General features: G+C 41.5%; 1 long non-coding RNA gene across 1 annotated transcript; it reads left to right on the plus strand.

Moving 5' to 3' along the window:
- The first annotated feature begins 2,918 nt into the window (after nt 1-2,918).
- Nucleotides 2,919-21,125, plus strand: LOC106014599 (uncharacterized). The gene is made up of 3 exons (XR_003501569.3): nt 2,919-3,268; nt 13,966-14,036; nt 20,802-21,125. It is a non-coding gene; the product is annotated as an uncharacterized lncRNA (long non-coding RNA).
- The last annotated feature ends 2,218 nt before the right edge of the window (nt 21,126-23,343 follow it).

Raw genomic sequence — 23,343 nt, forward strand, 5'->3', positions numbered from 1 at the left:
TCTTTTTCTTTTTCTTTTTCTTTTTCTTTTTCTTTTTCTTTTTCTTTTTCTTTTTCTTTTTCTTTTTCTTTTTCTTTTTCTTTTTCTTTTCCTTTTCCTTTTCCTTTTCCTTTTCCTTTTCCTTTTCCTTTTCCTTTTTCTGTTAAGGAAAAGAACAGTGTCAGGGTCTGACTGCTTGGGGTAGCTAACAGAGATAATTGTCACAAGTGGACAAAGCTATAGCTTCCTGAGCGGTGTCTCAAGAAAAACGAGGTGTCACTTGCTCCAACCTTTCTGGTTCCTGTATAAAGCACAACTGTTTCTTAAGTAGAAATGAATGGCTCTGACAGCCTCCTCTCTTTCCCCTGGAAGCTATCTATAAAGAGCAGCGCTGTGGCCACTTGCACCGAGTGCAGCAGGGGCAGTTCAGGAATTATTGCCCAGAGCATCTTTGGTGGCACACAAGTTCTTCTCTTAAATAACATCACTTTAAGACCATCCAATTGTCCTCAAAGTAATGACTTACAGGCATCTTTTGCTCGCCTGTTACTGCAAGGAAAGGAGATTTTTGCTCTCTTCTCAGTCCCTGCAGTGCCTCAGGAACCCGTCCCCAGCGTCTTGCTCCCTGGCTGCTGCTGCCAGCGGTGGGCAGCTGCTGCTGGGCGATCTCGTGGTGCTCCTGCAGCTGCTGCTCCTGCTTGTGCACAGCTCCCCCTGAGCTCTGCTCCCCGAAAAAAATAACCCCACGACCCTCACAAAGTGGCAGAAACCCCGGCACAACTCAGCCCTTAGGATGGTGATAACAGGCTTTTTGTAACTTCTGTTTAAAAAAAAAAAAAAAAAAAAAGATAAGAAAAGAAAAAGGGAGAGACAGTGGGGACATGAAACTGATGGACATCTTAATGTATTTATTTCTGGCATTCTGATGAAGTGCCATGCTTATGGGAAGGGATATGTTTGCAGTTAAAGCCAAAGAGTTAACAGTAATCTTTTTTTTTTTTTTCTTCTTTCTTTTTTTTTTTTCATTTTTCTGTCTTTTAAAAGAAAACAAGTTTAAAAGGAATAACAACAACAAAAAGAATCGACTGGAATTTTCGGTAGCAAAGAATTGTCTTTAGAAGGAAAAAAAATAATCTGTCAAACTGAAAACAGCTATTTTGCAAGTAACTCTAAGAAAATTAAGATATTCCCCCCTCCTTTTCTTCTCATAATCTTCGAACAATTTGATTAAAAAAAAAAGAGTTTAGAATTATTAAAACACAGTAAAAGAAAATCTCCTAAATGTAATAATTATAATGTTGAATTTTGTATCTACTTTTAGGAACATTTATCTCTTCTTTGTACTTAACAATTCAAAGTTCTCATCTATGGGATTTCACAACATAGATTACAATATTTTGACAATTAATTTGTTACTCCTTTTCAAGAATTAAGAGAATTATTAATTATACCCTTATCCAGAAGTCTAACTGAAGCTTTAAGTTAACATTTCCTAATAGGCATTTAATTCTGATTTAATAAGACAATTATTGCATGATAAACAAATATCAATTGATTATTAAACACATTTATTTTGGATTAACAGTGATTCCATAGATATCATAGCCATTAAACATCAGTGAAAAGACTTTCATTAATAAACTGATTTATTTACCGTGGCATAAGTGTCCTGTTCAATCTAAATTAAATATCTATTTGGGATCCTCAGCCTGTAGTGTTACCAAAGGCATCTTCATGTTTGAACACTGCACAGAAAGCATTTCTAGTTCAGATTCGCAAGATGCAATCTAAAAAATAATCAATCCGTATAAAAAAGACTTTGGTTACTGCTAGATAACTAATTATACAGACACAGCCTTTGTGCATGTCTCTATGAGATATTCTTTGTTATTCTCTTTCTTCTGAACTTTGATGCTGTTTGAAAATAAATTTAATTACCCACTGGTTATTTACACTACATTTATTTCTTCCATCTAGAATTCTTTTCAAATTTTAAACCTGAAGGTCAATATCATTTTAGAGCAGTTTATTATTCATGGATATTGCAGAATTTCCAGGGAGAAAAATTGCTTTATTTTAAAATTAGAAGGCAAGAAAAGAATTGTAAAATGAACTGCATCAGGTCTGATCCTGCAGCACACTGTGGTAGCTGTTTGACTAAATAAAAGCTGCAGGATCAGGTCTTAGTATTTTTCTCCATTAATAACAATAATTTCAAAACTACCATTTAAGCTATGTGTATGTATGATACATGCATATTTATGAAATGATGACAGGGTATCTATCTTTTCTCTAAGAGTTGTCCCACAAGACTTCATGGGCCTTACCAGGTAAATTCACATGAGTGAAAGCCCTCACGGGTACAAGTGTCAGCAGGGACGTGTTTTGTGTTCGTTTTTCTCAGCTTTGCTTTTTTAAAGGCCAAATGTTAGGTGCAGCTGCAGACCTCCTTAACCCAGTAAAATAATTTAGTGTGGCTTATGTTTGCCACATTGATTTTATTTTTTTTTTAATTTTTTAAAAAGTTATTTTTTAAGGAAGGTTTAAAATCCCTTTATTGCAATAAGCCAGTTAGATGCTTAGATGACCTCAGAAAGAGCAAGCAGTTTTTGTCCCAGTGTTGCAGCTGTATGTAGACACAGCGATTCTTATCTTTGGTCTCCTTCCCCTGCACTTGTGAAAAAAAAATCTCAAAAAAAACCAAACAAACACGGTCAAGAGGTGTTCAATGGGGATCCCCCCAGCCTGCACTTGGGGCTTGGGGCAGCAGCTGATGAGAGATGGGCAATCTTTTCTCAGAGAGCTTGTCTAGCATTTGACCAGAACAACTTCCTTGATTCTTCTTTATTGTTTATGAGAAATAAGATTTAACAGTGGCTTATACTTGACTATGGGCGAAGGGATATTTTTTCACTTAGACTGGTTGTGTATGGTTAGAATGAAAGCTGTTGAGAGAGGAATTCGAGCTGTAATGAGTATGTTGGGATGGAGAAAGTTGCTTCTGCCTGTCTGAGGGCACGTCAGAGCCCAGCCTCATCAGTGCAAACAGCTGTGGGGGCTCCCTGGAGGGTGGTGTTTGGGGTGGGGATGCTGGTGGAGGGAAAGCAGCTCAGTTTGCTCCCAAGCCTTTGGCTGGCCGCCCTAGCCCACCTCCAAGCCAGTGCAAACCCTGCCCTTGTTTCCATGGATAGGATCCGACCTGTTCTTGCTACAGCTGCAGGAGATGTGGAAGTGGGTGTTGGTGAGCACACAGGGGGCTCCTTCTTGCTCCTGCAATGGACACAGCAAGGTTGGTGAGACTTTTGCACGAGGGCAGAAAAGTGGAGCAGAGTTCCTGGCTTTGTTATTTTTCCCCTCTTCCCCTGGTTGCTTCTGGTTTTGTGCGTCACTTTTTTTTTTTTCTTTTTTTTTTTTTTTTCTTGAATGCCTTTGGATCAAATCACAATATTTGTAATGGCATTTTGCATGCAGAGTTTCCTGGGGCTAATGGCTTGCAATCACAAGAAGTGTTTCTGTTATGGCCTCTGTCAGGTGGGACCAGCCCCAGATCGGGCAGGCGGGCTGAATGCACCAGGTGAAACATCTCCTCCCAAACTAGCCACTGATGGATTGCCTCTTCCTGCTGCAGTAAGAGATCCTGTTAAGACCTTCTGCACACTGAAAGAGGGGTGAGAGCTTGAAGTAAGGAGTTAGGTGCAGAGCTCCCCTCTGTTTCCCCCAGCAGTTCTGCAGAAGGGCCGTAGGGAGCACTTGCTCTGTTCACCTCTGGTTTCACTTAAGCCTTAACAAAGTTGAGTGATCAACTTACAAATGAAGAACTGGCCAAATTGCTGTCGAACCTAAACTGTGATGGGAAACACCTACTTGGGGAACTTGCTATGTGTGGTGTAAGCTGGTCTGGAGGCAAAGACAGAGATTTTGTCTTGCATGGTGAAGCTGGGATTCGGCAGAGATGCCCGCCTCATTCCCCACTATGGCTGAGCACCGTGAGCTGTTGCTGATGGGGTCCCGTGCTGATGCCACATCTGACAGCTTGGTTTTTGCAGGGCATCTGAGTTTCTTTACCATGTTTCTTACATCTCCCCTATTACTGCTTTTAAGCCATTCTTCGTTTAATTGGCTCAGGAGAAAGGACTCGTTCCTTTGCCTCTAACTTTTCTTTTTTTCCCCCATGAAGTATTTAGGGAAAAAAAATTGCCGAGTATGTAAACTAGAGATCATTAGAGGTTGCAGGGTTTTTTGTTGCTGTTTTTATTTTTTTTTTTAAAGACTAGATTCAGCAAAATGTTTTCTCCCAGGCTCTGGGTCTCTATTTAGGTGATTTTAAGCTCTGTTATTTATTTATATATTTATTCATTAGATAGGCCCACAGTCAAGGAGAAGGGGAACGCGGGGTTATTAATCTTTCCTGTCATCCACTCACAGATGTGAAGTTCACACCACAGCAAATGTGAAGTCAGCAGTACGCAACCACAAGGTGGAAACTTCAAGCAAAACAGGCTGCGAGAAATGGGGGTGGGAGAGGGAGAACAGGAGGGGAAGAGGGGAAAAGGGAAAGGGGGAAGGGAAAAAAAAAGGACAAGGGAGTGATGAATGGCGGAAGGGAAATGGAAAGATGGATGAACAAGGGAAATGGAAGGAGAGAAATGAGATGGATGGAAAAGGGTAAAGAGGAACAGCAGATAAGAGAGAAGAAAGTCTGAAGAAAGTGGGAGAGAAATGAGAGATGCCGAGACAGAATATTTAAGATAGGGCGTTAATGGAGCTGGGCCCGTCTGGGTGCTTGGATATCCTGAAGATGTAAGGGGTAATCACTCTCTCAGCATGTATATGCTATTGATATGTTAATATAATTTTCTTTTTCATCTGAAAGCAATGAAGTTTTCAAACTGGCTGATTAACTAGGTCTGGCTGGTCCTGTGTACGTACATGTATTCACAAACACGTCATATATAAATATTTATACTCTATACACAATAGTGTCTGCAGATTCCCATAAAGCAGCAGCCGGCATTAAAGGTCCTATTAGTATTGATGTGACATTGGACAGACATGTTTGTGCTGATATAACCTACTGCAATAGCAATCCCAATACAGCTTTTTGGGAATACCAAATGTAAACAGACATTATTAGAAACAGTGAGGATGTTATATTAAAAACAAGCCTGCTCTGATGCAATAGGAGGGGTTTCAACTTGTATTTGGCTACAGGTCAGTTAATATGCACATTCTTTACTATGACATAGTTTATCTTATGGGGTTTTTAAAAATGATTAATTTCTCTGTTGTCTTATGAGACGTAGCTATTAGAGCTGGTTATTTTTATGTAGTGAAAAGAACAGAGATAAGTTATCTCCTCATGCATACATATATATTCACACATCCTGCAAACTACATGTTAAATCACTGTTTTAGTTAATTTACAAAGATGGCTGTATACAGAAAGGACCCATTAAATAAGGCAAATGGTCGGGTTGGCTCACACCATCACCCCAGTGAAGCTAGGCTGCTTGTTCCTCCTCTGCCCGTTTCAGCAGCTCTGCAGGTCCGTCCATGGGTTTAAACTGCAAGCTGCACGTTCGGCCCTGGGGCTCCTGCACCAGTGGTGCCAGAACCTGAATGGGGTGGGGTGAGGAGGGGAGGGGAGGAGAGGAGAGGAGAGGAAGGGAGCAGGCCAAAACCCCCAGCTCCCCTGTAACAGGCAGCAATGATAGCCTGGCTCTTCTGGCTTGTGCTTGTCCCCTTTTAAAATGCTTAAGAGCAATTCTTGCTTGTGGTGGCCAGGCAGCGTGTGTCTGTCTGAGGTCTAAAGCTAAAAATCTGCCACTGAAAGTACTTCCAGGGTATTTAGCCCTTGTTTGCGAGGAAGGGAAAAACATTCAGTATAATTTACAGAAATCTTACTGTCTGCACATGGAAACACCTCTGAAAGGGTCCCTTTTCTGGAGTTAATGGGCCCCTTCCCACATTCAGATTCTCAAGGAGTAACTTGTACACAAGCCTTGGGTTTTGGTTGGTTTATTTGATGACCTGCTAGATGCACTTATTTACTGGATTTTTGGTGTTCAGAAGATTTCTGCAGGCTTCTGTGAGTTATTCTATATTTGTTGTAGTATTTTTGTATAACACACCTGGGGTTGTTAGCTTTAGGACTTAAATATCTGCTTAGTTCTTGTACCAGTCCATAATATTAGACTGCTTGGATAAATCAAGGAAATAGCTATATTATTTATAGCACGCGTTATTACTTACTGTACTACTGGATCTGTGCCTGAGTCTTTCTGTGGTTGAGCTCGCAGTGCTGAGCAGCGCAATGCCACCTTACTTTCCTTTGCTTTATGCATAGTGAGTGAGCATGGTACTGGTTGGACTTGTTTTAATGCTATCAAAAATCACCCATGTAATCTTAACGCTGTTTTTTAGGACCTGAGGATATCTTCTCTCTGCTATCGGGATTCTTAAAAATGGGAATTTGTTATTCATATGTCAAGGTGCTTGCTCAGAGCAGAGGCAGCAATACTGGTTGTGAACGGGTCAGCAATAAGCCAGGGGATTTAGGATCAGTGGAATTAATTTGGCTTCAGTTATTTTAGTTTCATTGGCACAAGCTGGGAACTTGGCCCTATTCACCTGAATACTGGGTTTCAGCGAGTTAATTCGGAAGGCTCTATGGCACAGGACACTTCATCTCCTCCTCTTCCTGGTCAAATTTTCCTGATAGATACTGCTTTTATGTGGATTTCTGGCTTTGGTCTCTTGTATGTGTGTATGATGAAAGTAGAGACGAGACAAACATCCCCTCCCTTCTGCAAAGGCTCAAGATAGAAAGGGATGAAAAAAAAAAAAAAGGTATAAAAATAGAGCTGTATTTTTTCCCCCTTGGAAGGACCTCCCACTGACTATATCATTATCCGTCTCATGTAGGATATTGGATTCAGGATCTATAGCAGTGAGCTGTGTTAGTATTGAATCTCATTTGATTTAATAAACCTCTCTTCTCCCTTGCCTGCTCAGTCTTTCCAGTCCTTTTCAGGTGGTAGTAGCTTCCCTGTAGTGTTGGCCATAAAGGGACACATAATGCACTGCCCCCTTTATACGATGATGTGGGGACCTTCATGCTCCACTTGAAATGTAGATTTTTGTTTTGCAAAAATAACCCCCTCTTCTTTCCCTCCCCTTATGGATGTATGTTATGTATGGATGTATGGTCCATTCTATAGGTATGGTGTTTGCTTGCTGTTATTCTCTACAGTTGGACCTATTTCCAGTGAATTTGGTCATCAAGAAATATTTTAAGCATACTAAAGGTCTGGAATTATTTCAGTTTTTTATTGTATGAAGTACAGTTTTGGAGATAAGTTGAAAATTTTGAGGGGGGAAAAGAAGGGGGAATAAGATTTAATTTCAAGTGAAAGGGAGCATCACAAACTGTTGTCAATTGACATTTTCAATACATTAGAAAGAGGAGGTTATTAAAGAAAAGAATAAAATTTCAAATCCTGCAGAATTAACGACATAGCAAAGTCTATGCTTCAGGAAGAAAGAGTTTTTGGAACCTGTCTTTAATTTTCAAATGGGAGTTCTTTTGCTGGATGTGATGAGGCTTGGCATGTCTCTTGGCATGTATATGGATATTCAAGCTTGGTGTCTTTGGGCTCTAATTTCCCTAGAAGAATTTAAATAAACCTTTCTCAAGCCAATCGGAGTTAACTGTATAGTAAGAAACTGTGCTCTATGTCTATATTGAACTTGGAAAAAATGAAATTGTGCTCTTTGCTCTAATGTATCAGGCAAAGCTGGCTTCAGTGAATATGCAGAGGCAAGGTTTTGTTTTGAGAACTGGAATATACTGAAGTTTGATTACAGACAGTAGGCAAACTGGCAATCCGTTTTAGCGTGTTTTTAGTATATACTCCATGTAGGTCGGAAAGATATTAAGTTTCTATAAATTTCAGTAAAATAGAGTGCCTAGTGATAGAAAAGTTGCCTAGCTGCTGAAAAAAAAAAAAAGCTGTATTATAAGTGCAATCCCATCTTTGACTCCAGAGACTCCATGAGACCAAGCCAATTCTTACCAGAAGCCAATTAAAGACTGTTATAATGGGGGAGATCCAAAGATATGAGGTATGGTACTTTGTGGAACAACTTGTTTTGAAGACAGGATGCTGTATGGAAGTCAGGGTAGTCGAAGTCCTGTCCTCACTGTCAGTTTATACCAACAGGGTTTCTAAAATTTACCTGCATCTCTAGTAGGTTACCGACTCAGAATTTGCAGTAAAAAAAATGGATCCCAGTGATTTGCAACATATTTTTTTTTCAGACTGTTGAAATACTAGAAGTGATTCTTGGACAAGAGGACCAAATCCTTTCCCCAAACATAGCAATAACATTTGCGGTGCCTCGACTGGTCTCTCATTGGTCCCTTTGCCTTCATAAGGGGTGTGTGTTTGGCAATCTTGAAAGATGCAGCATCTCCTAAAGCATAATCCAATGATGCCAGGCAATGGGAAGGGTGAGAACTGTTGCTTTGAATTGTAAAATCACCATATCCATAATGCATGAAAGGACCTATGCCATAGCACAGGTTTCAGTCCTCCTGCAGCTCTGGAAAATTGGACAACTTCATAGTCTTTCATGAAAATATAATTTATCTCTGCTGCCTTTTGAGTAGTAAATTATGAATTTGAAAGTGACAAATATTAGCAACCTGCCTTTATTGCTAACAAAACTGGGCAGGAGAGAAAAGGAGTCTGCAGAGCCTTTGACAGAATGTTTAATAACTTTTGTGATTACTGTTTCCCAGAGGTGATGTGTATAATATGTATTTTCCCTCTTTCATTTTATCATAACACCTATGCTGGAGACTATTGTTGTGTCTCTGTATTCCTCAACTTCTTCATCAGTCAAAGGTTAGAGAGATTTGAGCAACCACAGTCAAAGCAAAGCTGTGAAGCCTTCTGCATCCTTTTTAAAAAAATGCACTGCTTTAGCTTGGTCCAACAGTATGAAAACGGGCCAAACCCATATCATAAATAACCGGTATGGTATTAAAAGTCTGCAGTACTGGGGCAGCTGAGAATGAAACTATGACAATCATTTTGTAGATGGATGGAGGTTAATTGCAGAACATGCCAAAACAGACTCTATCTCAGGTGTATTCTTCTAGAAGAAAATTAATTTCCATTTTGGGTCCCTTCCTGTTCGGGAAATGTAAAATTTTGGATGGCTTTGGTACCTTGGCTTTGAAATGTTCACAAGATTTTATATAAAAATTGATCATTGAGTAAGATTTCAAGAAGTAACATTCTTCAATTAAAAATCAGTATTTTGGACTTGGCAGCTAGCGTGCGGTTGTGGTTGACGTGAAGGAAGAACGACAGATGGGGACCAACACGTGTGCCCCTTGGGAGAGGGACTGCCTGGGAGGTGTGCAGTCAGGGAGCTTGCCAGGGATGTAGCTCTCAAATCAGAGGATAATGGGCTGAGGTTACAAGGTATGTTTAGGAAGATTTTATGGGTAATGTGGACCAGTTTTCCTTCTGAATAGATACACCAGAGATGGGATGAAAGCTGAGTTCCCACTCAGTAAGAAATGGTCCCACAGCTTCTAGACTGGGAGGGAGGATCACATCCATTCCTTTACATCTGTTTTTGTAAGTACAGGAAGAACTGTTCAGACTGGCTTAAACTCAAGCAACCAGTCCTGCAGACTGTTATCCATGCTTGGATGAAAGCTGGTACCAGAAACAGGGCAAGGATGCACTTCAAACCACCAGGAACCATCTCTCCTGCGAGGCTTAATCCAACTGTAAAAAATAGCCACATTATGGAGAAATGGAGAATTTTTCATCCTTTAACCAATCTATCAGTTACAGAACACACAGACAGTTAAGCCAAGTATTAAGAGTGATCCTAGCTTTTTGCATCAGTGAATAGCTCAGCTAAAGCAGCGCACATTTGCTGGTGTTCCCTAGGTTTGTTGCTGGGTGGCTTCCAGACAGACGTTGGATCCAAAGCTGAACTCTCCCTCTGAAAACACGGTTGTTTTTTCATAACAGAGCTCAAGCTACAGCCAGACGAGCAGGCTGAAACCTAATATGAGCTTTTGCTGCCTGCAGTTTAGGATGGGCTGTTACTAGTTTCACTTCACATCTATTCAATATGTGTAGAACTATTAAAACCCTGGGCGTTGCCTCATCTTCAACATCCATAAGGCCATCTCAAGCATGCTGACGTACCTACTCTTCCTGGTCTCCAGCTTGCTTCTCCGAACTCTCATCTTAGTTTATTTCCAGTCATGGCTTTGTAATGAACTCCATAGTGCCTTCAGGTGAGAAAACATATTCTAGTTTCCATCACAAACCAGACTTTAGCACCTTATTTCCTAACCTTTTGTACCTTGTCCTTTGATTTTTGGTTTTCTTAACCATTCAGCAAGATGAGGGGTGCATGGTGTTTGTGCCAATGTTTTCTGTGCTCAGGTGAGTGAGGTGGCACTGTTCTGCCTATTGGCAACTTTTCTTGTTGGTAACCTCGTAGAAATACAATTAGAAAGCAGAGTATTATCTTCACAGGCTCAAAAATGAGAACAGGTCACCAAGAACAGGAGATAGAAGTCACTTGAACTGCATTTCTTGCTAGCTGTAGAAAGCCCAGGAAGGGTCCAAGTCTGGAGATGCACTACGTACAGAAAGTAAGACATGATGCAATTTTGATTTGGCTGCTGTCCTGTGGGAGGAACAACCAATGGAATGATGCCTACAACTCATTTTTTTGTACAAAAGTGCTTACATCATTAAAAATCAAAGAAACCCAAGGTCCTCAGTGCTTAAATTCTTTTGAAAACAGGCCCAGGAACCCCAACCATGCAGACCTTTTAGAAAAGTTTGTTTTGAGAGAACTTCTTCCTGGGATGTCATCACAGAAGTTCATGGGCAGCACAGTTTGGAGCTAGTTATAAAATATACATAGCTTTTCCACTGTGAAATATTTGGTATTTTAAAAATTAAGACAGTGTTATTTACTTCCCCCACTGCCCCCCCATGGCTGGTGTTGCTTATGTGCTGTTGGCAGATGGGATGTGGATCATTTTAATTAGATTTTATTGGACTGTTATACGGCCCGTAATTGTGATCATTACTCATTTTCACTGTGGTTCAGACAGATCCTCTATTTAGACATGATGATATTTTGATGAGACAAGTCCCATGTAACTTGTTATGTTAGGGGCCAGTAGCCAAAGCAGTGGAATTAGGTGTTTTTGCAGCATAAAAATTAGAGTAGATTAATAAAGGACGTAATGGTCAATTTGTGTTTCTAATTGTGCCCAGATTGTGGATGCTATGGGCAGAGTGTCTCCTTGGGCTGCTGAGTTCTGCTGAAAGCTGCAGGAAACAAAGACTTCTTGCAGCAAAAGCCAAGGTAGGGAGATGTGGCATGGAGAGGAGGCGAGCCCCGATTCACCCTAGGGAGAGGGGCAAACCTTGGTGCTGTCAAACTTTTGCTGAAGCCAGAGACCTTGTGCTTGTATTCACATCAGCTCCACGTCTGGTCCCGTATGCTTTAGGTATGCTCTTTCTCTACTGTGCTTTAGGCATGGCTGTTCTCATGGCAGGTCTGGATCACTGCAAGGAGACTGGGGCTGGAGGCTGAGTCTGAGCGGGGAATGGATCCATAATCCAACAGAGGCTTTTGTGGGAGCTGCGCCCTGCTCTCACACAACCATCTGCTCACCTTCACCCCTTATTTCTTGGTGTTCAGTCTTAGCTAATTTCCCTTGGATTCTCAGACCCAGAACTGGTATTTGGACATAATACTTCTAGGGTGTGGACCCAGCTTTCCCTTTGTGTCCTGGGGAACATTGGTCACGCACCTCTGCCAGGGATCACAGTTCAAGCAAATTGTCAGAAATATTTAGAGGAAAGATTTGGGTTTTAAGTTTTTACTCCTTATTTGTGAATAAAGTTTCACTTGGCTAATTCTTTAAAACATATATTTCTCTCCTAAAACCCAACATCTTCTGACCCCCAGCTGCACTGCATTTGCAGATGTCAATGGTGGAGAACTGAAAATGTTGGGGTTCACTGGTTTTGGGGTACAAATGCTATGAGTTGGTGATGCACAAATGTTATCTAAACTGCAAATGTCTCTATCCCAGTAACAAATCTGTGAATTTAGCTTAGCATAAAAAACGTCCGCAGCTAAGGAGATGGGATGCTACAAATAGTCCCAGCTTTCTGTAACCCAGTGGGGGATGCTCCAGTGCTATTACCATACCAGTGGGGGACACACAGAGCACACCTCCATCTGCTTCTCTTCTCCTGGACAGGTACCTCTACAAGGATTCTGGTAAGGGTTACTGTTGAAAATTATAATTGAACTTAATTTTACAAGTCAGATTTTAGCAAGGATCAACTCAGATCACATTGTGTATGCAAATGAGGCCCGTTATCCTTCTGGCTGCCCAGTTTGTGTACATCAGCCATCTTCGGGTGGCCTACAGATCAGCTTGTCCCATGCAAACCCGAAAGGAGCTGAGCTGCAAAGTAGAAGAGAATACCACCTAACTCTACCCGGTACCTTTTATTGGGCTGAATGCCATTCTCATTCTCTCTCTCTTTCTCTCTCTCTCTCTCTGTATATATAATATATATAATATAATTTTTTTATTTTTTTTAGCATTTCTATGCAGGGACACAAGCGCTCTCTCTTTCTCTCTCCCTCCCATCCAGACATGTCCACTGATCCACTAGATGCTACTTCTGCTTACAGTTCTTGTAGATTCCTCCTGTGCTCCTGCACTCCATGTTAGAAACTGGGGCCTAATTTAGTGCTGGGTAATGCTTACCTTAACTTTTTGCTTCACAGTGTCCTTTTACTCCCTTATATCTGCAAGTCTCATCTAAATGCAATATACAGTAAGGCCTCACTTCTCACCTCTGCTGAAAAATAAATATGATAATCTCAAAAGAACCTTTTTGTACTTCTACCTTATCTGTCTTTTACTTCTTTTAAATGATGGAGAAAACACAGCAGAATATTACAACAAACGGACAGACATTTAACTTATAATTTACTTCACTAGCCATTATGCTTTTGTTATAGTTGATGATAGACTCATTTATATTTTTCACGTGTGAGACAAAATTAAATGTTCCTTGTAAAGAATCACTTACAAACTAAGTCTCTTTTTTCTTGCTTAGTCAAAAATATTCTAATTTATTAAAATGCCCTTATTTTTTGTCTTTTTTATTTTTCTGGGAATCAGGCCAGCTCACCTGAGAAAATTATTTTTCTCTTTGGGTTAGTTCCAATAAACTCCAAATCTATGTTGCTCCATAGAATGAGAGAACCTTTCCTAACAAGAGAATAATAATCACCAAATTCTGGTATGAATTTTCACACAAAGAATGTGTACTAAAATGGATGAAACATCATGCTTCATTTTCTCATGCTGATTTTTCAAGTGAATAATTGCAAGCCATGATTAATGTCACCCCAGAAATCTGGCATGCTTATTTGTGAACATATTAATGAGTCTAGTTTTATTATTATTCAACCAACTCTAATGCCTTGGTATAAGCCTTGTATTTCCCAGCTTCTCTGTCCTTATAGGATTTTTATTTATTTATTTATTTAATTTATTTAGTTAGTTACTTACTTACTTACTTTTTTCTTGCCTTTGGCTTTACAGTCCAAATTTTAAGGACAGTAGGTTTTGGCTTTTTGAGATTTTAAGAGTCCCCTCTGTGCTGATGGTACGATAGAAATTACAGATACTTCTTCCCTTGTGCCATTTAAACTTGCTAAATCCCACTGTGATAGATGCTGTGGACATGTGGGATAGGCAGAACTATTTTACCAAGAGTATTGGACATCTCTCTTTTATCTGGCTCCTGATTGTGTTTTTGACTAAATGTTCAAATAAAAACATGACTTATCAAAATGGAAACCACCGGATGTAATTCACGCAAACTTTCATTGCAGATCAACTCGGAAGCCTTCCTGAGTTCCATGTGTTAGGGGGAGAAAAGTGCATTGGTTTTGCCTGCTACAAGGTAAGCCATGGCCTAGAATTCAAGTGATTTTAGGTTAAAATTCACACATTATCATACTTCAATATGCTGTAAAGCTTGCTGAGCTTCTCCCACGATGAACTCCAGGCCAATTAAGTTAAAATCATTAAGAAGTTTTAAGTTAAAGTGTGACCTTCTAGTTTTGACTAGGTGAGGGTTTTGTTTTGTGAAAGCTGTTTTGTCAGCGGTTAGTCCTGCCAGCTCCCAGTGAGAGGACTGAGACGGAAAGAGCTGAGATTAACTATTGCATTACATTGGACAAAGAATTAGGAAACTTCGTGATCTTGAGTGGATGGTAAAGAGGTGTTTAAAATTTCAAGTTACGAACTGGAAAGGAAATGGGGAAAATCGGTCCTAAGTTTATGTGCTCAGTCATGGGCTTTGAACAAGGTATTAGTACTCTGGAAAGAGACCTGGGAGGCATTTCATAGAACTCTCTCCTATCGACTCCATGTACAAATCTATGGTGTGCCCACAGTTTGAAAAGTTTGTGACATTTCTGTTCTCTTATCTTGAGTGCATAGTGGGAATAGAACAGGCACAGCAAAGGACAACAAAGGTGATTAAATGTATGAAATAATTAGTCACTCTGTATGGAGATGTTAACTTTGGATTCTTCAGCTTGGAAAAGGAATCCCTGCTGTGACAGAGGTGAATAACAGCCTGAGCTACCAGGAGAAAGCATGTAGGGAGCAATTGATCACTGTGTTTCTCACAAGAGAAAATAAAGAATATCATAATCATTTGTCAGGTTGCAGGTTGAATATAAACAAAAAATGATACTTTTTTCATATGACACCTGGGTACACTATGGAGCTGCTTGCTGTGCAGCAATGAGATGTGAGAGTTCGCCTGGGTTCAGATACTGGTGATTACATTTTTCCCATGGATTAGGATATTAAATATATTGTTATATATCTTGCACTGCTAAGGCTACTTGACTGTCTCCTAAGTTTTGCTTTTCCCAGAATTGCTGCTGTTGGAGGAGGGTTACAGGAGCAGCCAGACTTTTAACTTGCCCTGGTTCTCTCATAAGGCTCTAATGATTTCAGGAGGGATATAAAAAGGACCCCAAAGGCCTGACATCTCAATGATTTCCCCATCAGTGTACCAAAATGGGGTCAAAGAAGCAGTTAACTTGGAGGCTAACACCTTCAGGCCTGAAGGCTGCCACTTGGATTAATTTGTTTGCAGCAAAGCCCTGCTGAACTTTCTCAGAAATACTTCCACGCAAGGTGCTGCAAAATCTGGGTTTGTTTCTGCCTTGCCCCTGGACGAGGATGAAATGAAGAGTGTGTCATTAGAATGACAGAAAGAAAGGGAAGGAAGAGGGGAAAATCAGCAAAAAGAGAATTCCTGCTTTACCTGCCGAGAACGAATCTGATAAGGAAATATCTGGCGATGTTCACAATAAGTCAGACATTGTCCCAGACCTTAATTGCTGGCACAGGCAACTGTGGACCTGGTAGGAGGGATGTGGATGGTGTCTGTGCGCTCCATCTGCTGCCTGCAGAGACGGGAACGTTCCAGGCCAGGTGTTGCTGAGCATTGCTCTTGTCTAGCAGCAAGATAAGTTTAATTAAAGGGCTAATTATTCCCACTCTGGAACGGACCTATTTGTTGTACTTGCAACCGCTTTCTAACTCTTTTCCTCTGGTGTTCATGCATTATACATTTATCTTCCATTGTCACATTACGGACTTGTTTTGCTTAAGTGAGGATAAGTCTTTGGTGTGTGTGAAAATTGGAAACAAAGGGAATTGGCTAGTCTTGAATTTAGGTGATACTTCATTGTAATGGCATTTGTCAGCACAAAAAGGCATTTCATGCTGTTTTTCTAACTTTCTTGTGAAATAGGTATTTTGCAGTTGTGGTAACTAAGGTCTCAGATCAGTAGGGAATTGGACCCAGATGTTTGTGTTCTGCTGCAACTGTTAAGAGCATCAGGCAGAACTCCTCTTTCAGTTAAACAAGAAGTAACCCACTGATTTCCAAAGAGTTTCTGGATTTACTTTAGCAGACCATAGGATTATGTCTGAGTTGAAGTTTTATCCTGTTTTATGTTCAATTTGAAAGCTGTGGTGTAACCCATGCTTGCTTTCTCTAGCTTTGTGGACCATGCACAGCACTGAACCTTTGCACTAGTAGTGGCAGATAGTTTCCTCTCTGAGTGTTAGGGACTTGCTCGTCCAAATGCTGTGGTCTTGTGGGTCACCAGACCAGCCTCACTGTTCTATTGGCACTTTGTGACCTTGCTCAAAGACACAATCTTTAGGTGAAACCTAAGTTTAGAGTCAGGACTTTGTCCTCAAGCTCTTGCTGTCCTTTCATAGACCAAAGGTTGATGTTTTAGTTTTACAGCGTCCATTGAAGGGGTCAATGTGGATCACCCTGTAGTTGGACAGTGGAGAGCTATTTGTTGGGAACAAAAGTGCTTCAAGGCACACCTATCTTTAAAAAGAGGCAGCTTAATTCCTTTTTCATTTTTCTGTTTTCTACCATACAGTGAGGACCTTTGAATTTGCGTATATCCTGGTGGACTTGGAAGAGAGAGGGAATTCTCCTCTGCCTAGTTCTGTGCCTATGAGATCTAAGATTAAACACAAATGACTTTTTTTTTTTTTTTTTTTTTCTGGGCTAGAACTTTTATTTAATGTCTTTTTTAGGTCTCTTGTTGGTTAAAGCTTTGAGTCAGGTCAAATTGATATGCGAGATTCCCCCCTCCATGTGGCCAAACTTCAAAAGACACATTACTCATACCATTTTAGCATTCAAGGCTTGCATTAATTACCCACTAATGGCTTTTTTTTTCTTTCTTTCTTTTTTTTTTTTTTTTTTTCCAGGAAGCACTTTATATCATACTCATGGAGCCAGGAGAACTATCACTAGGATGGATAAGGATATACACATAGCATTTGTAACCTTAATATAATCTCTGAATATTCCATGACTCTGTAATGTCTGTCATGCTGGGCTTGAGCCCTGGTTCTGATGAACTGCCTGGGGCACTGTGTTGCAAATGCATTCTTTCACAGGCTAAAACAAAGCAGAGAAAACCATATAATGAATTCCAGTCATGTAACATTATGGGCTAAGTAGAAGTGCCACTCCTTTACTAGGATAGTTGTAAGAAGACGTTTTTGAAACCACATAGCTTAAGTGATAGCAGCCACCAGCCAAAACCCAAACATGTGTCTGTGTATGAAACAGGCGCATGTGGAATGTAAAAGCTGTGGATTGTTTTGTAAACCATATTTGTAGAAAGACATGAAATGTGAGAGAGCAGTACAAAATACACTGTGAAAATGATTTCATCAAGAAAACCTAGAGAGAGGATTTTGGCTTGGGTGCTGGTCAGAAAGGCCATGGTGTGAACAGTTCTGGAGAGCAATCTTTTCTCACAATTTATGTCATGGAAGGGAGCAAGGGGCTTTTTACGTCCTTTGTAAACAAACAGGATCTGCTTGTTGACTCCATCTTCAGTTCTTTCCCCTTAATGCTAAAAAAAAAACCATGCAAGTACCCAAATTTTTGGCTAACTATTGAGGTCAAAAGGGGATAATATAATAATCTTTTGAAATCTATGCAAGCTATATAGGATTTATGATGCTGTGATAGGGAATAATTAAGCTATGAGAACTTCTATGAAAGTTTTTGATATAAATATGTCTAACTTGCATCCCATAAGTATGATTGAAGACCAGGGAGGCATAACCCCCCAAAACCCCAATAAAAACTTTTTGTTCCAAAGGGAGACCTGAAAATGTAAAACAGTGGCAGTGGGACTCCAGCTTTACAATGTTTTTCTAAGGCGATGTTCATTTGTTTTAATCTAATTTTGAAAATAGATCATTTCAGTGGGAGCATATGTTACAGCAGTGTTGTGAAACCAAGGAAAAGGTACATCATGTTCTTGTCAAAATTGTCATGGGAAGGAAAGGGGCAGCCAGCAGCAGAAGAACAATTATTTAGGGACCTCTCAGAGAAGTTGGATGTATTTTAATTTATGGGGTCAAATGGAATTCACCCAAAGGTGCTGAAATTTTCAGCCAATGTGGTAGTGAGGCTGCTGTCTATCATTTATGACACATCATTGTGATCTGGGGGAGGTCCCTGATGACTGCAGAAAGGCTGATGTTACTCCATCATCATGATGATACTCTGGTAGAAAGGCGAGGAACAGGACCCAGGCTAGACCAGCCAGTCAGCCTATGTGCAAAGGAATATACCTTCTTGCAACCCTTTTTCCAAAGTGGGTTTGAAAAGAGAAGGTGACAATCAGAAAAATCAGCATGGATTTATGAAGGGCAAATCATGCTTGAGCAGCACGATTGCCTTTGATTAAGAAATAACTGCTTGTATGGGTAGACCACAGGATGAAGTGGCCCAACACATCCATGGAACCAAAGCCTTGGCTGACCTGGCCTAGTGCTGGCAATAGCAGGAGGTAGGATCAGAGACCTCCAAAGGGCTCTTCCAACCATCATTCCTATAATTTTGTGGATTGCAGTAAATCCTATGCTGGACTGAAGCAAATGACGAGTAGTGAAAACATTTGTATGGCTTGATTTTTGGGTGGTCCTGTGTGGAGCCAGGAGGTAAGCTTGATGATCCTTGTGGGTCCTTTCCAACTCAGGATATACTCAGGATATGGTACAGTGCTCAGATGTTCAGTGCCGTGAGGAGCTATTAGCTTTTGGAAAAGACCTTGTATATGCATTTTTATAAGAACAGAGGTTTTCTCCCAACATTCAGAGGAACAATTTACCATCTTAACTGAGTGTGGTCAGAGAGTTCATAATCAGGAAAGAAACCTGTAATGGGTCAGCAATGTCCAACACATAGGGACCCAAATTATTTATATTACCAATGTCTTAAAATAATTAAAACTTCAAACAGGTTTCAGAACTTCCAACAGCATTCATCCACAGCAACGTAGATCTCAAAGATTTTAATTTCCCTGGCCTGTGTTGCTCAGGCAGTTTGGAGCCCTCCTTTTGTCAGGCCGGGAGGCTGGGCCTGCTCTGAGCGTGCTGGATGCGGCCCTGACGTGCGCTGTTCGCAGCGGATGGATGAAGCCATACATCACTTCTCCAGCATTGGCTGGTGTGAGGGTTTGATGCTAGGAGGCCCAGGTCCTACACTGAGGATTTCAGGTTATATTTCAGGAAGCACCGATGCGTGCAGCTGGCTCCAAGTGGACCAATTCTTCAATACGCCAGGACCACTTTTGCTTTGTTTTAAACTTTTTCAAGAAGCTTGTAGAGTAGGAGCAGGTTAAACCAGACTTGTACTATCAAATGGTTGGTTCTTCTGTTATTCTTAGACTGCATCTACAGGTGGGGCAGCTTTTTTGAGCTGGTAACATGTCCCCACGTATGTTCTGCCCAGCAAATGCAGGTGGAAAGCCTGTTAAAAGCAGCCCCTGGCACTGAGTAAACACTGCCCTGATCAGTGTGTCGGAACCTGCATGTAGAAATCCTTTGTGTTCATTATTCTTGAACGCAGTATGGCATGAGGATCTGTGATCCTTATGGGCGTTGAATTCTGAACTCCCCAGGAGAGAGTATTTCCTATAGAAACCTGAGTCCAGGAGCTGAACATGCCTAGCTGGGGAAAGCACACATAGAAAAAGTCTCTCATTTCTGGCTGAAGCTCATACAGGCAAATAGCTTGTTTACTCAAACCGAATATTTGACCTTTATACTTTTTGGAAATAGTGTTTTCTTCCTCTTAATTACGTGGAAGGAGCATTTCCTTTCCATGCTCTGATAGACTTCTCTATAAATAGCTACTCACGTCCCAGAACCTCTTTCTGAAGCCTTCAGCAAAGTCAGCATCCTGAGGACTTTTTAAGCCTGAGATAGGAACCACGTGGAGTTTAATCATTAATCACCAGCCTTTAATTAACAGCTCTGGGCTTTGAAAAAAAAGGCGCTTACTGCAAGGCTGCCGAGGGGCCCTGAGCTTTTCAGCGTGCTTCCATTTGAGGGACCCGATAGCCTTCCAAAGGGGGGCTGGTGGAGCAACCTTCTCTATGTGGGAAGGGTCATGGTTCCTGGGAAGAGCAGATGTTTGTGGCCTGATCTCCATTTTCACAACTGTCCCATTGGCTGGCTGCAGGTCTGAGCTGGCTCAATGCAGGGATGCTGCCAGCTTCCCAAGACCTCATTCTGGAAAGGGCTCAAGCATCTCCTGAGCCTTGTTGCCTCCATCAGGTGGAGTGGGTTTTAACCAGAGAAAGGAGGAAAGTTGCTCCAGGCTTGGAAAATTTTATTAGGAGAGTGTTCAAAATTGAGCACTCGGGAGAGAAAGAAAACATTGCTATAAAAGTTGACTCGGCCAATATTTTTCTGCATTCCTGCTGCTGTGATTGAAGATATTTGTTTTTAATATAGGTTTCTCCCGTTTGTAGTCTGGTTTTCCCGTAGTAAAAACTAAAGGGCAGATCCTCAGCTGATATAAATTGGCTCCACTGAAGTTAATGGAGCCATGCTGGTTTGTACCAGCTGAGGGATCTGGCTTGTGCTGCAGTGCTTGATACCCCCATTATACTGCCATGATTACGATACTAATTCAGTAAAATGGCTTCACAGTGTAATAAAACCAACCCAGAGCATGGAAGATGAAAGGGCTCCCTCTCCAAGTGACCTGGTATTTTTCATCAGAATGTTTTCCTTTATTTTCTCTTTTGTTAGGAAATGCTCTAAACCAAAATTTTTTTTTTTTTTTTTTTTTTTTTTTCAGCAAATGTACCTACTCTGCTAAAACTTTCCCTGGGAAAAGCTTCTCGGCTTCAGCATGAAGGCTGCCGCTGTGTGCAGAAAACAGACACAGTGTATGCAGTGGTGATGGGTCAGGACATGTCAAGGCTTGTGCAAGAAAATGAATGGGATTTTCAAAGGGCAGGGGTGATCTTCTGGAGCAGTTAAAGCCCTGAGCTAACCTTGACTTCTGAAAAATAGGAGTTATCATGCTACAGGGTAAGGCATTGATCATTTTACTTATTCTCTGCCTTGTCTAGTTTTTCTTGATCTGTCTGCATTGGGAGAAGCAGCCCATGGAGCTGTATAAAGCTGTATCCTTCTCCATCCCAGGAGTAAATGACATGTCAGTGGCTTTCCTCATTGTCCTCAGCTCTTCAGCAATAGCAGAAGGTGCTGGGCTGAGGACTGGGGAGCACAATAACCTGTGCTGCCTTTTTGATTGGAGCTGTTGAGCACCAAAGGGAAAAAAAAGACACAAAGACCTAAATAAAGGCGGATACAAGTGTAGCTAGATCCCTAGGATGAAATGTTTTGTTTGCCATAGCACAGCTGAACTGCACACGGGTTTTTCTGTGCCAGGAAGGATTTTTACAGGGACATGGCTAAATGGAGGCAGTAAATTTAACTTTAAAGGACCATGAATTGAAGCTTTTGGATAAAAGTTGAAGTACTGTTACTCTTTACTGGGCCCTTTTAACTTTGCTTGGAACAGGACAGTATATTTTACCTTGAAGGCCCCTGGAAGTTGAAGGCTCTGCCTGCAGGGCAGGCTCCTGGCAGCTGGGCCCAGTGGAGCAGCAGTCTGTGTCATGGGAGCCGGCCCAGATCTTCTGGGCAAAGGGGAAACACAAAGAGATCCCACCTGGATCTCCCTCAAGGAGAGTCGTGGGTTAAACTGCTGCTGGGTGGGGTCTGTGCCATTGCAGAATTAAACACTGGTACAGTTCTGACTGCCAGCATAGCTAAAGGGTTGAAAGGCAGAAAAAACAATGTGCAAAGTCCTGAATTAGCGTGTTTGGTTGAATCCTGCTTCCAGACCTGAGCTGGTCCCCTAGCATCATCATATTAATGCTGATTCAAAGAAGAGTTTTCCTATACTTTGGAACAACCTGAATTGTTGGTTTTGATGTTTCCACTAGTAAGATCTAATTTAAATCTGTTTATTCCCTCTGTTTCTTTTAGGGAAAAACATGTGTTTTGCACTAAAGTCGCTTCAGAAGAAGCAAAACTTTTCTTGCTTATATCTAGTAGCATTTCACTGCAAATGCTTTAAAAACACGTCCTGTGTTTGAACTGTGCCTGAGACTGGGATATTCAGTGGGAGCATGGCAGACTGCAAGTCCCTGTTAAAGGTAGAATTTGACTGCCTTTAGCATCCACATTCTTCTCCTCCAGGTTTTAAGGAAATATCAGAAAATCTCATATTTGGTACAGGATGGCAGTGGAAGCTGTCCTGGACTGAGAGGTCCATTTCTCACATCACATGCGTTGTCTGGTTGAGGTCGGAGAGCCTCGGCAATGGGCGGCTCTGCTCACCCAGAGAGAAGATGGACCCAAGCTGGCCAGCTGAGGGGCCAGTAGAATGCCCGCAGACCTTACTTGTGGGCTAGGTGTGCTCTTTTCTTGTATTAATTGGAGAAAAGGATGATTGATCTGGAAACCTCTGCAGAACCCAGGTGTCACTGCTTCCTTAGCCAAGAGTCTGTGGCCAAGCGATGACTGTGCAGAGCTCGGATCCTCTGTGCTCCTGGGCGTTCGTGCCCTGTTCTGAGAGGAGGAGGCAGAGCCTCCCAGTGCAGCTGGAGCAGTGGGTGCAGGAAGTCGTCGCTAGACCTAATCAGGCAAGGAAAAGCTTTGGAGCATATGGACCCCAATGTGTGGTCCAAGTACAACAGCTTGGTGAGTGTCCTGCAGGGAGACTTTTACTAGCGCTGCAACAACAATTCATCACTGCCTGAAGGTTTGATGGGTCTGGTACTCCTCGTCTTAATTGACCTCGGCTGGAGACCTGCGTTTCAGTCCAGCTTAGTCACAAAGGACTTGGGCTGTACTTGGGCCTTAAAGAGGAAATTTATCAGGGAATCACATGATTAATGGAACCGAGTGATGTCCGCTTGAGAGTGGCCAGGAACTGAATTAACAGAGCAGGGATTTTGGCAGGTGTGAAGTGCTGGCAAAGCCGAGACTGATGTCTGGGGAGACAGAGCACCCCGAGCCTCAGTGGGGTGCAGCCACTGGCCTGGGGACAGCTGGCAGAACAGGGGATGCCAGAATCCGGGCTTGTATTTGGATAAAAGCAGGGAGTGCAGATTATTAACCCATCACACAGCAGTGCCAATGCTGGGACTGCTCCGTGTCCTCTCAGAAAGGGTAAACGGAAAGAGGAAGCTGATATCCCCAACAAAATGGTGATAGAGGGGGAAGAATAAATGAATAAATATCCAGAAATCATCCAAGGCTTTCTTGCCTGCTTTTTTTCCCCACTCTTATTTCTTTTTCCCTCCATGTCAACACCAAACAAG

The sequence above is a fragment of the Anas platyrhynchos genome, chromosome 21, assembly GCF_047663525.1.
Source record: "Anas platyrhynchos isolate ZD024472 breed Pekin duck chromosome 21, IASCAAS_PekinDuck_T2T, whole genome shotgun sequence".
NCBI classification, from domain to species: Eukaryota; Metazoa; Chordata; class Aves; order Anseriformes; family Anatidae; genus Anas; species Anas platyrhynchos.